General features: G+C 40.7%; 1 protein-coding gene across 1 annotated transcript in view; it reads left to right on the top strand.

The window, feature by feature from the left end:
• The first annotated feature begins 3,215 nt into the window (after positions 1-3,215).
• The window catches only part of UGT8 (UDP glycosyltransferase 8), a 93,043-nt gene continuing 84,087 nt past the window's right edge, over positions 3,216-12,171 (top strand). Inside the window, exon 1 of the mRNA XM_002815083.4 lies at positions 3,216-3,797. The gene's annotated coding sequence lies outside the window, so the exon portion shown is untranslated. The remainder of the gene's footprint in view (positions 3,798-12,171) is intronic.

A 12,171-nucleotide genomic window follows, 5' to 3' on the forward strand; every position in this document is an offset into this window, starting at 1 on the left:
ACTGGGTCCTATTATGGGAGGTTCGGATGCTGCTTAGCCAGGAGAGTGCCTTAATTCCTGTTACAGCTAGCTGCAGCCATAGAGCTGGTCCTATGGGCTGTATGCAGTGTTCTAGGTCTGGTTTTCCCCACACTCGCCTCAGAGCACACAGTCCACGCTAAGAGACCTGTGCTTCCCCATGTCACGCCCCGCATTGGTCTCTCCTGAGACTGTCTCTTTCACACACCTCCCCCGTCCCTGGAACTGTTTTCCTTTCTGACCGACTTGCGAGCCCCACCTGCATCTGGTGTCGGTTAGGGCATGAGTTTTGTCCGAATCAATGGGCCTCTCCGGTTGTCCCAACTCCCTCGGGTCAGATTAGTCATCATGCCCTGGGAGGTGATCAGGCTCCCCTTCCATCCTTATGGGATGGGTCTTGCCTTAGGGCCCAAACTTTACCGTGGTTCAGATGTCTGCATGCTGCTCCCGTGACCGTCCTGCAACCCCTTCCACTGGTTCCATTTGTGCTGTCGGGGGAAGGCCCCAGAACTTGGGAAGGCAGTTCTCCTTCCGGGCTGAAACTCTCCTGGCGGTGCCAAGGACCCCAGATCTCCCGTGTCCTGGGGCTGTAGCCCACAGGCAAAGGAGACAGAAAATGTTCCGTCTCCAATCTCAGATGAGCCCCCAGAAATGTTACAAGACAATCAAAGACTGGAGAGACTGAAAAAGGTTCAGGAGAGTCTATTAAGGTGATCACCGGCCCAGCCGGACATATGTCCAGAAAATATGAGCCCCAAACTAAGGGCTTTTCCTACTTTTAAACATCTTAAGGCAGGAACTACATGAGGCGGGAAGCAAGTTACAGAAGCGAAAAACAAAGGCAGTTAATCAAGCACTACAACATTTCTTACATCTTGAGAAAAACATGTCTTGCAACCTAAACTTATTGGTCTTGTACTTTGCAGCTGTGCAGGAGCTCGCTGGCCTGTAATAAACTTGAGGAATTTGGAGTTGGGGAGTATAGATAAGGTCCACCGTCCACAGAGACAAGACAGGCTGTTAACATCCTCCTTTAACTTGAGTGTAAGGGGGCAGGGATCACACTTTGCAGAAACTTTAAGAGGATTTTAAAATTTCTATTACTACTACTATTAAGTTACACTTGATTTCATTAATTTCTTCTTCAAATTCTAGGGAGTCTGATCCCAGTTAATGGTGAATGATTACAAAACTTATATAATATTTCACATATGGTTGTTTATATTTTCTAATAAAGTTATATGGGGTGAATAATTATAACAAGTATTTCTGAAAAAAATAACAATAGAGAATACTGATATATATGGTCCACAGAAATAATGAGGGAATTTTAATACAATACTCCACATTGGCTGAAACTTTCTCACTGCAGGCTATGCCGTCCCATTCAACATTCTATAAACTAAAGATGACAAGGAGAATCTTGTTTAATCTGAATGGGAACTTGAAGGATGCATTAAATATGGAAAATATGCATCCTTCCTTAAAGAGAAGTAGCAAATGTTTTCACTATTCATTTATTCAACCACTTAGTCAATAATGTTAACAATTAAAGGCGGGAGCATTAAAAAAAGGAAAAGTGAGGTGGGGCGGTGAAGTGAACCTCACTGATTTCTTGCTTTTATCATTTCAAACTCCAAAAGTGTATTTCAACTATTCATACGATGATTGACTAAACTTGTTTTACATTATGGAACACCCTTACTGTGTAGAGCTGTGAGAAATTCAATAATCAGTATTTAATGTGGACAAAAATAGATAGATCAGAGAAACAATAAACATGGACATATCTACACATAATATATACTCCTTTTCTATCCAAAAATCTGACAAAAACCTTACACAATGGTCAGTTTACACCATTTTAAGGACAAGGATGTGGCGAAACAATTTTAAACATTTTTATAAAATAAAAGAAAAAAGTTGTTTTAATTGCTAATGATCAAGTTTTTACCAAGAATTTACATATGCATCATCAAACAGTAGCTTGAAACTGAAGCTTGACCCTTGAGAAATAAAGCTTTTAAAGTAAATGTCTAAATTCTCTTTATTATGTTACATTTCATTTACTTTAGGTTTTCTAGTGCAATTTAAATAAGAAATAAATAGTATGGTAATCAGGTATAAAGGCTGTGAAAATATTCCCTGCATTTGGCACAGGGAATATGTTCAAATTCCTAATCTGCAAAGAAAAAAAGTGCATTTTCTTTTTTGAAATGGCATTTGAAGATCTCTCCATCCGTGAACATTCTTGAGCATATGGATTTTATAATAACAGCAGTGTATATTAGTTTTTTTATTTATCATTAACTGATAACATGTACAGTGAAATATAATTTCCGTTTTCTTATCTAAGGGCAGAAAATCCCAACCTATTTCTGAATCTCACTTTGGAACAAGGACCGAATGACCTGATATGGCATTTTTGATTTCCAACGTTTTAAACGCATAACGTTTGTGTGCTGTGGCAGCATCTTAGCTTCTGGAATTTATGCTCGACATGAAACATAAATAATAAACAATTCAGTTCACGTTATACATATATCTCATATACATATGAGATATATATATATAAAATATCTTACGCACACGTACACTCTTAGACTTTCTCGGTTTTCATGAAACTCACAATCTACCTCAGGCGCTCAAAGACACTCGGCCTCTCAGGTCTGAGGCGCCACAGAGAGGCTTCCTTGGGCACAGTTGCTTGCTGGACAAGACGCCAACTTGGCAAGGTTATGCTGCTGGCAAAGGCAGATTCGTCAGAATAAAGTCGCCACAGGCTCAACCAGGCAAAGCATGAATGGCCCTTTCAGCAGGAGCCTGAGAGGAGGGATGTTATTCAGCCCAGCAACCCTATTTACTTTTTTTCAGGATCCCCAAACTCGCGTTTTTTAAGGCTTTCCGCTTCAAGAGAGCCAGAATTGAAGCCTGGGTTGGCGGCAGTGCAGGTACCTGCTCACCTAAGCATCCCTCTCTTAATTTTCCTAACTCCTCCACCCACTTGCCCAAGTATAACTTTTGAATGGATTCAGCAGGAGTGAGGCAGGAAAGGTAGGAAGATGAGAAAAGGCGCGATATCAACATGCAGAGCTCACTGAGCCGCCTTGATGATAAAAGGCGGGCACAGGGACTACGTGGGTGGTGGCAGAAAGGGCGCGGGACACGCCTCGCAGAGGGAAGAGTGGGCGGGGCCACGTGCCGGTGTCAGAGTTCGCAACTCGAGCGCCCAGAGGGCTCGCGAAAAGTCCCAGCCTGCAAGCCAACCGCGCTCAGCTGGCGACTGGCCGGATCCCAGTGCGCTGCCCCTCGCCCAGCCTGCGAGCGCGTGGTACGAAGGCGCGTCTGCATCCATGCCCCAGCCAGGGGAGCTGGAGGCGCTCGCAGTCAGAGGCGAGTGATGCTAGGCTGAGCGCGTGGCGGCCCGTGTGGTGCCCCGCTGAGTCAAGTGCGGAAGGACAGCGGCGCGCTCCAGCTCTGCTCGCCGCGCGCAGGGCGGGGCGCGGCTGGGGGGCGGGGGGCCTGGCCGCCCGCTGGGAGCTGCGGACGAGCAGGCGCGCCGCGGACCCGAGGGAGGACACGGTTAAAGCATTGCTATCAACTGTGAACCCAGAGAGCCCTCCTTAGCCAACACGCTAACTCCGAAGCCTCCGTTACGCCCCCGAACCACCGAAGGCGGCGACACCTGATTCAGCGCACAAACACAGGTCTTTTCTGTCCCGGATACAATTACGCGGCAGACACACACTCAAACTCGCGCGGGGCAGCCAAGAGACGAGGTGAGCGGAGGGACCACGCCGTTCCAGGGGGCGGAAGGGGGGGCGGTCTAGGTGGAGGAGAGGGGCGTTGTTTGCTCCCTGAGGTGAGTGCCGGGCGAATGGCTGCTATCCAGGGGCGGCGGGGTGGGAATTAGAAAGCACAGACGGGGTTGGGCTGAGGAAGTTAGAAGTGGTTAGTGGGGGTTGGCGGGGTAGGGAGAAAGGCTAGGGGTTGAGGGGGTGTGAAGGAGATCTTTTTAGGCTGGCCCCTCATAGCGCCCGCAATCCTGTTTCTCCCATATGGCATCCGTTCGAGGGTTCTCTCGCGTTTGTGCGCTCAAGGCAGAGGGAGGGTATAACGGGGAGGCGATTCGGCCGAGGACCTTGTACTTGACCCCTGAAGGGATGGGCATCGCGGAGCCCAGAGGCCGGAGCCAGCTGCCAGGGCTGGGATGGAGGTGGGGGACCAGGAGGAGCTTCGGGACCTCTTCAACTCCCCTTTACTCCGTCTTCCCCCTAAGGAGGAACAAGAGCGGGATGTGTTGGGGGTGGGGAATGTCTTGGGGCTGTACAAGCTCGCAAGAGACTTTTCGGGGCCCGCCGTTTCCGCGTGCCCGCGCGACCCTCGACAATGGACAGTGTACAGTGGTGGCAGGGTTTCACGGGTCACAGCGCCGATTTGGGAATGGTACGGGGTGCCCTTGCATTAGAGAAGCCTGTGCGGGCCCCCGGGATTAGAGAAGAGGTGAGCGCCTGCGGGCGGGGAGAGAAGGACGCGCTGCTGGCAAAAAGAAGGGCGCCTTCCATGGACTGGAGGAGCGGCGAGGGAGCCTGGGATGTGTGTTTTGGATTTGAAGGAGGCAAACCGCATCGGAGAGTGCAAGTAGATGCAGTGCGTCGGGGCAAAAGGACAATCCGAGGAGGTGGGCGGGGTACCCAATCTCTATATGCAAGCTCTGTGGTTTAATTGAGGGTTTATAAAATTGAGTACGGTAAACCTGCCATTGTGCAGCACTTCCTTAGGAAAGGAATAGCCTCTGTACCTGTACCGCGAGTTCCCATCACCTTTCAGCATCTAGGCGGGGAGAGGAGAGAAGGTAGAGAACTTCTGAGAGAGTTCTGAGAACTAAGGCGAATGGCCGGATTGCGCTAACTAGGCGTTCTCAGCAGAAAATGTCGCCAAGGGAAGGAGTGGGTGGCGGTATCAAACCAGGCGTGCTCTGGAGAATCACCTTTATTATGAGCCAGTGTTAGCAATGACGATAGTCTTTTATTTCTGGGGGTCCTATTGGTAAAAATTAGAAAAAAACCACACTACTCCAAATACTCCAAAAATCTTCAGTCCCCTCAGGCTGTCACCTTGTACTACCAGTTTTTCAGTATCAATGACGTGAATGTTAGGCAGTTTGGCTAGATGCCAAATTGTTATCATTTCTGATAATTTCATGTTCAAAAACGTCTATATTCACTCAGAATTGGCGTGCTTCTGACATATCCCCAGAAAAAAATGACCACCATTTGAAGGAAGGATAGAAAGTGCCCTTTTTTCTTTTTTAAAAACTTTTATTTTAGGTTTTGGGGTACATGTGAGGGGTTGTTACATAGGTAAACACATGTCACGGGGGTTTGTTTTACATATTATTTCATCACTCAGTTATTAAGCCCAGTACCCAATAGTTATCTTTAACCAGTATTTTAATAGTGTTCAGAGTAACTGTACTTTGTCCCCAGGAGATTTTAAAATTAGAGTCATGCATCTTAATATTATATGGTAAAGGAGACCAGAACTTTGTGTTACTTGAATTAAATCTTAGCCAGCTTAGTTTTCTCCTATAGAAACTATCTCTTGGTGGTTTGAGGTTTTGCTTTAGGAATGTGTCTGTGTTCAGCAACTATTCTAGATAATGCCAGAGAAAAACACTGTAGTATTGTATGATTTGCCTGCCACCTACAAGGTTAAGTTGACATCTAGTGTTGTGTGACTTAGTATTATACAAGTCGTTAAAAACTACAATAAAGCATAGTGCCCCGATATTTAGTAAAGGTTTGATACTCTATTAGGAGGTTGGGCATAACTGAGTGGAAACTATACTTCTTTTTCCAGGTAATGCTGCTATACAGATTCAGACTTTTTAAATCTAAGATTTCCAGAGGACTATGCTTGTTGTATTTAAGCTTGGTATGCATCTTAGAATAAATAAACCAATGCAGTAAATAAAGATGCTTATGACAATTTTTTTGAATAAAAACTACTTTTCGTTGAAAGATTTTGACAGTTTACATTTCCCAATAATTTAAATTAAAACATTTTATTGCGCCTTACGAACAACTATCAGCTTCATTACCATGTAAATATTGCTAAAAATCCCACCTTCAATCCTCAAATCCTTTTTAAAATCATGCACCTGTTTATCAAATAATATCAATTTGTTGCTTTTTAATTCATACTAGGATTTTCCAACATACACCTGGGAATTTCTAAGATATCCTTGGAGAGTGAGAACTTTTGATTATTTATGCAAGATATAGTATCTCATTTATTTGGCATCATCTGCATTGGTACTTATTTACATAAGCACATTTTCTAGGTAGCTGACTCTTCACACCGTTTATTACTGAAACTTAAAAAAAAAAGAGCCATTATAACCCAGAAGCAATTTCTAAATCCTACTGTCTTCCTTGTTCCCTTGGAGAATATTGGATATAAGTTATTCTTTCTTGTTGGGTTGTCTTTATGAATTCATAAGGAATTGAATAGTGCTATTCGCTGAGGTGTATAGAGCTGTTTTTGTTTATAGTAAATGGTCTCAGCCTGCTGGGTTGAAATACTAGAATGGAGACAGAAGTACCATTCTTCTTTTTATGTTTTTTTTTTTTCTGGGTCCTCTTTCTGTTATCGGCTATCACTTTCTGCTGCTGTCAGACTGTGAGTGGGCCCTGCTGCTATATTATCTGTTGTCTTTTTTTCCATTAAATGATGTGGGCTATTGCCTGAGTGTAAATCCTGAGGACTTTGTGACAGACACTTTCTGTTTATGTGCTTTATTTGTGGTTTGGACTGTGAGCTGAAATGTTTAGGTTTCCAGAAGTGTGACCTCTATATAAAAGGTTTTAATGTACCTGTTATAGAAAAAATTTGTGTATGAGATCTTTAGGAGGGTGTCTTAATTTCAGACAGTTCAGTCTTGTGGAATATCTTGGTGTTTCTGAGAAACTGAAGCAGCCTTTAAAAAAAAGTTTACTTTTTTATGATAGGCCCAGATTGTCTTTGTTTAGGAATATGTATACTAGAATATTTTACATATTACTTTCTGCCATTGAAACTTGCTAACTATAATATAGTGTAGTTAATATTTTTCTACCCTGGAAGTCCAGAATAAGAAGTATGATTTGAGAATCCTGCTAACCATACTTGAGGCTACGTGAATTATTTAAATATTATTTTGCAAATCTACTTATGGAGGAGGTACATAATTAAATAAATATGATTAAAATAGTTTAATTTGGTCTTGAAAACAGTGGTAATCGTATCTCCTTAATCTGAAGCATTTCACAAACATTCATTCTTTTGTTCAACAAATATTTGTTAAAAGCATACTGTGTGCCAAGCACTGTGCTCTGGGGATGTTCATACAATTAAGGCCCTGGGAGGGCTCTAGGTTTAAAAGGGGGAGACAAGGAAACAGGCTATTTTCAGTATCTACAGTATAGTGCTGGCTGTTCTGTAAGTGCCGTGATAGAGATATACACACAGTACCCTGAGCAGAAATTTGGAAGTGGTCAATTCTGTGTGGGGACAGGAGATTCGAGGGTTTTTTAGAGGGTGACATAAAAGATGAATCACTGGAGGCAGGAGCAAGATCATGGAGGGCTGTTTGCCATCCTCAGGAGTATGGACTATTTTCAGTTTAAGGTTGTTTTAAACAGAGGAGCTATGTGATGAGAAAACAGCTCTTACAGCAATCTAGAAGGATGGATCTGAGGAATGTGAGATTTGGATGGTAGTTTAGAAGATGTTGGGGTAGCTTTGGTAAGAGAGGTTGAGGTCCTTGTACCAAAGTGTTGGCAGGGGGATGAAAAAAAGGGGTTTGGTTACAACGATATTCAGGTGGTAGAACCTCTAACATTAGGTGACCAATTTGGTTGGAGGATTGGGAGTGGGTGTTATAGGAGGATGGGATAGGAACTTAAAAGGAGATCCAGATTTGAGAGCAAGAGTGATAGAGTTCAGTTTTAGACATGTAGAACATGAAGTGCTTATAGAAAATCGAACTGGAGATGTGTGTCCAGTGAATCATTGTATGTGAGTTCTGAGCACAGAGGTCCTGGGCTAGATAGGCAGGTAGATAAATGGTAGGTAGATAAATGGATAGACACACAGAAACATTTAGGAATTTTCAGTGTATAGGTAATTATAAACCGTGAAAGTTGATAGGTTTTCCAGGGCAAGTACCAAAAGCTAATAGGGAAACAGAGGCCTGGGGAGATCCTAAAATTTAAGAGTTGGGTAGAGAAATAGGAAGCAATAAAGAAAAATGAGAAGGTACAGAACAAGAGAGGCAAGAGGAGAATTAGGAGGGTGTAACTTTTAAAAGCAGCTGAAAAATGAGAAAATTTCAGAAAGTGAGAAAGTCAGGTACTGAAATGAGGGGGTATTAGACAGTCTCGGTTCCCACCCCCTCTCGAGCCCCAAATAGCTCTGTGACCTTGAGCTCACAATTTAGTTTCATTTCCTCATTTACCAAATGGGGGGAGAAGCACCTACTTTATAGGGCTACTGTGAGGATCAGATGAGATAAAATCTATCAAGCACAATGCCTGGGAGGTTACTCATTTGTGTTTAACAAATGCTACCTGTTTTATGGAAACCAGGACTTGAATTTGTGATTAGAAGGTCCGTAGTCATTTTTGCTTTCACAAGTACTCGCTCTCAGAATTCACAGAGAAATTGAAAATATATTTTTAAGATGAAAATTTGATCATACTTTTAACTTTTTTGGTTAGAAGCCAGTAGAATAGCAGCCATTGAAAGTTTTGAAGGGAGCAGAGGGAGCCAACTGAACAAAAGTCCTTGAAGAGAGAGTGGAAGCTACCCCAAGAGCGTTGCAGAGATGTTGGGTTTCTCAGGACAATCCATGCTTCCACCAGTCAGGAGGGTCTGGTGGCATATGCATTGTGTTTAAAAAGCACCTGGTAATTAATCCTACAGGTTTCTAATGTCTTGTTTAAAGTACTCTTAGTATTTTAAGTGTGTTCTAGTTCCTTAGATAATCTATAAGGACATTGATTATACATTTTAGTATTAGCTGAAAACAAACTCAGAAAACAATACAGATGATTCAAAATTTAACAAAATGTAGTTTAATATTTGATGATTCCGAAGGCACCTCTATACCTCATAGGGTCTTAAAAATCAACATGTGAAAAATAATTATTAGCCTGTGTAATAGGGGAAGGACTGATTTGTAGAGGTTTGTTTCCTTTTTTTTTTTTTTTCTCCAATTAAGACTACTATGGTAATATTTAAATATACCTACTTTTTTCCTAGGATTTTCTGTTTGGATGAAGTGATGCTTTATATTAGAGATGAATAAACATTTTAAATTAGATTTCTATTTTAACATGTATATAAGTTTTTTACTCTGTAATTACTGCATAATTTGAGAAAATGTTTACATCTATGCAGTGGTTTGGGAATCAACCAACAATTGCACGTAGTACATATTGTTTACTAATTGGTTATAAGGCATATAATAAATATTTATTGTCCCCATACATGTTTGTTGAATAAAACAAAATTAGATATTCCATATTTTTAAGATGAAATGAATTTTATATCTGTAGTTTTAATATTTGATCATATTCTTTACCTGAAAATCGCTAGCCATACTTTTCGTTATCAGCACCTCTCTATTTTGCAGTTGTGTTTCAGTGCTTTTTTTTTTCCCACTGTGCTTAGTCCTTCATGATTTATGGTCCTGTTATTTGTAAAGCATAGTAATCTAAGCAGGTGATTTTCAGTTTAGGATTTCTTCTAGTCCCATGTTGTATATTCACCAACTCAGTTTTAGACTATATATTGTCATGCTCAGCACTCCCTTACAGAGATAACAGATGCCAAGTTGAAATAGACTTATACAGAATGCCCCACTTAGGTAAGTGTTTAGGAGTGCATAGCCAAAATAAAAATGGTACCTTTGGTTTATGAATGGCAGGGCATCTAGGACAGTATAGGTCAGTTCATATTCTCTGGATGGACATTTATGTAAATATTAAAACATTTAGATTAGATGGAAAGATGTATAGTAGGAACATTTTGAGATACTGTTTCCTTGTAGCGTTGTACTATTTATCTGAATTGTTAATTTGGAATAATCACTATATTGATTTTATTTTGAAGGTATAATCTATTTCCATTGACTTGATTTAAATAACAGAAATGCATCTGCAAGGAGTCCAGTTCATTAAAGAAATTTACATTCATATCTGATTTGGTAAATATTTGCTTGATTTGGGAATATTATATAACAAAATATTTGTGAAATCATTTTGTACTTTTTAATTGTTTTGAAGAAATTTAATACTCAGAATATTTCAAGACACCAAATCATGACTTTTTAGTTATTACGTTAAGCTATAACTTGCTTTAATAAGTAAAAACTATGGGGCTAATTTTCTTCCAAGTGAAACATTAAGTTTAAATAATGTGCACATGAATTTACAAAATAGAATCAAGTGTGCAAATATGCTATATGTTCTGTAATAGGTTCCTGAAAAGCTGTATATAAACTCAGCTTTTATAAGTTGAGTCATAGTTATAGAATTTAAGAAAATAGGGCAAACATTTAACACTTCTTAAATATTAAGTGATGGGCATACAGATGTTTGTTATGTTAATCTTTATATTTTTATGTATGTTAGAAACAGTTTACAGAAAAAAAATTGTGGTTAGTGACATTAAAGCACATTATATATTAAATATACTCAGGGACTTCGAAATTTAAAGCAATATCAACATACAATTTACCATAGAAAAAATCCTATTCTGATTTTATTAATACCTGTTTTGCAAATTCAAAATTTTTAATGGGTTTAATTAAGCAGACACACACACAACAAGAACAACCACAAACTTGGACACACTTCTGTAACACATCTTGAATATAGTCTCATCTGTTGGAATTTTTTAAACTTCTACACTTAAGTCTTAATCTGATACTCCCTCATCCTCATAATATTCATTACTAGAGGAGAGGCATCAACAGGAAGAATTCAATTTTACTTAAATAAAAATTTTTTACTAGCAACGGAATGAGTGATTCAGTGGTGGTGTCTTCCTGCTTTGAGAGAGCTGCTCTAAGACTAGGCAGTTAGTGCTCCGCAGCAGGCGCTTCCACTGGGTTCTCTTTATGAAGAAGGCTCTTGTGTTTTACATAGATTTTGCATTTGTGCTGCTGTCCCTATTGAGTTGTTCTCACCAAGCCAATCTGGGGAGCAGCTCTTAGGGGAAAACTAGTCAAACAGGTTTGCATGTCTATTCAAAAGGAGGGAAGAACGGTGAAATGTATGGATAAAGGCCAAGAGTAAAACTGTTTTAAGGAATATTCATGCTAATCACTGACTCTTGATTTTGAAAATACTTTGTAGACATTTGTGAGAATGTATCTTAATGGAGATAAAGTGAGAGAGAAACTGGAAGGGGAAGTAAGAAGCAGGGGATAAGGACAAGGTGGGGAGAAGGAAGGGAAAAACAATGGAGGGAAAAAAAAGCTCAAGAAGAAAAGAATAGTGTTTCAGTGTCATATCTGGGCTTTATGTAAACTGGGTGTGTTATAGCAGGAAACCATGGCATTGATCTGAGAATGAATTTAATTAAAACAAAATGAATTTAACAAAAACCCCCACATGCCTGTGATCCTCAATGTCCAAAATAGGGAACGTCTTGCCAGGTCAGGGCTGAAGTTTACTAGGAATATTGGTGGGAAAATGTTACAGTTAACCATCTCTGACACTAATCTTATATTAGAGATGCTACTTGGTTTCCCCTAGTAAAGTGTTAGAGTCATACAGCTTTATTGTAGTTTGCAAATCTATTACACATATATTTCTACTGTTTAGTCCTCATTCTGCCCCTGAAGCATAGCCCTATAGGTAGTAGCATTTTACAGCTCATAACTTGATAGAGTCCCAAGTAACCTTTTGAAGTCAAAATGACAATCCAGTCCGAGGAATTTGATGTTAAAACTAAAGCTTCTTTCCTAGAACAAGTTTTTGAACTATAGCTCACCACCTGCCTCATGTTCTGGGAATGCTGAACCTTGATCCCACTGAAATTACCTTTAAGTAGTCTCTCTGTAGTCCTCAGTAATCTCCTCCTTTGCTCCATGCTTCTTCC

This window comes from Pongo abelii, chromosome 3 (genome assembly GCF_028885655.2).
Source record: "Pongo abelii isolate AG06213 chromosome 3, NHGRI_mPonAbe1-v2.0_pri, whole genome shotgun sequence".
Classification (NCBI taxonomy): domain Eukaryota; kingdom Metazoa; phylum Chordata; class Mammalia; order Primates; family Hominidae; genus Pongo; species Pongo abelii.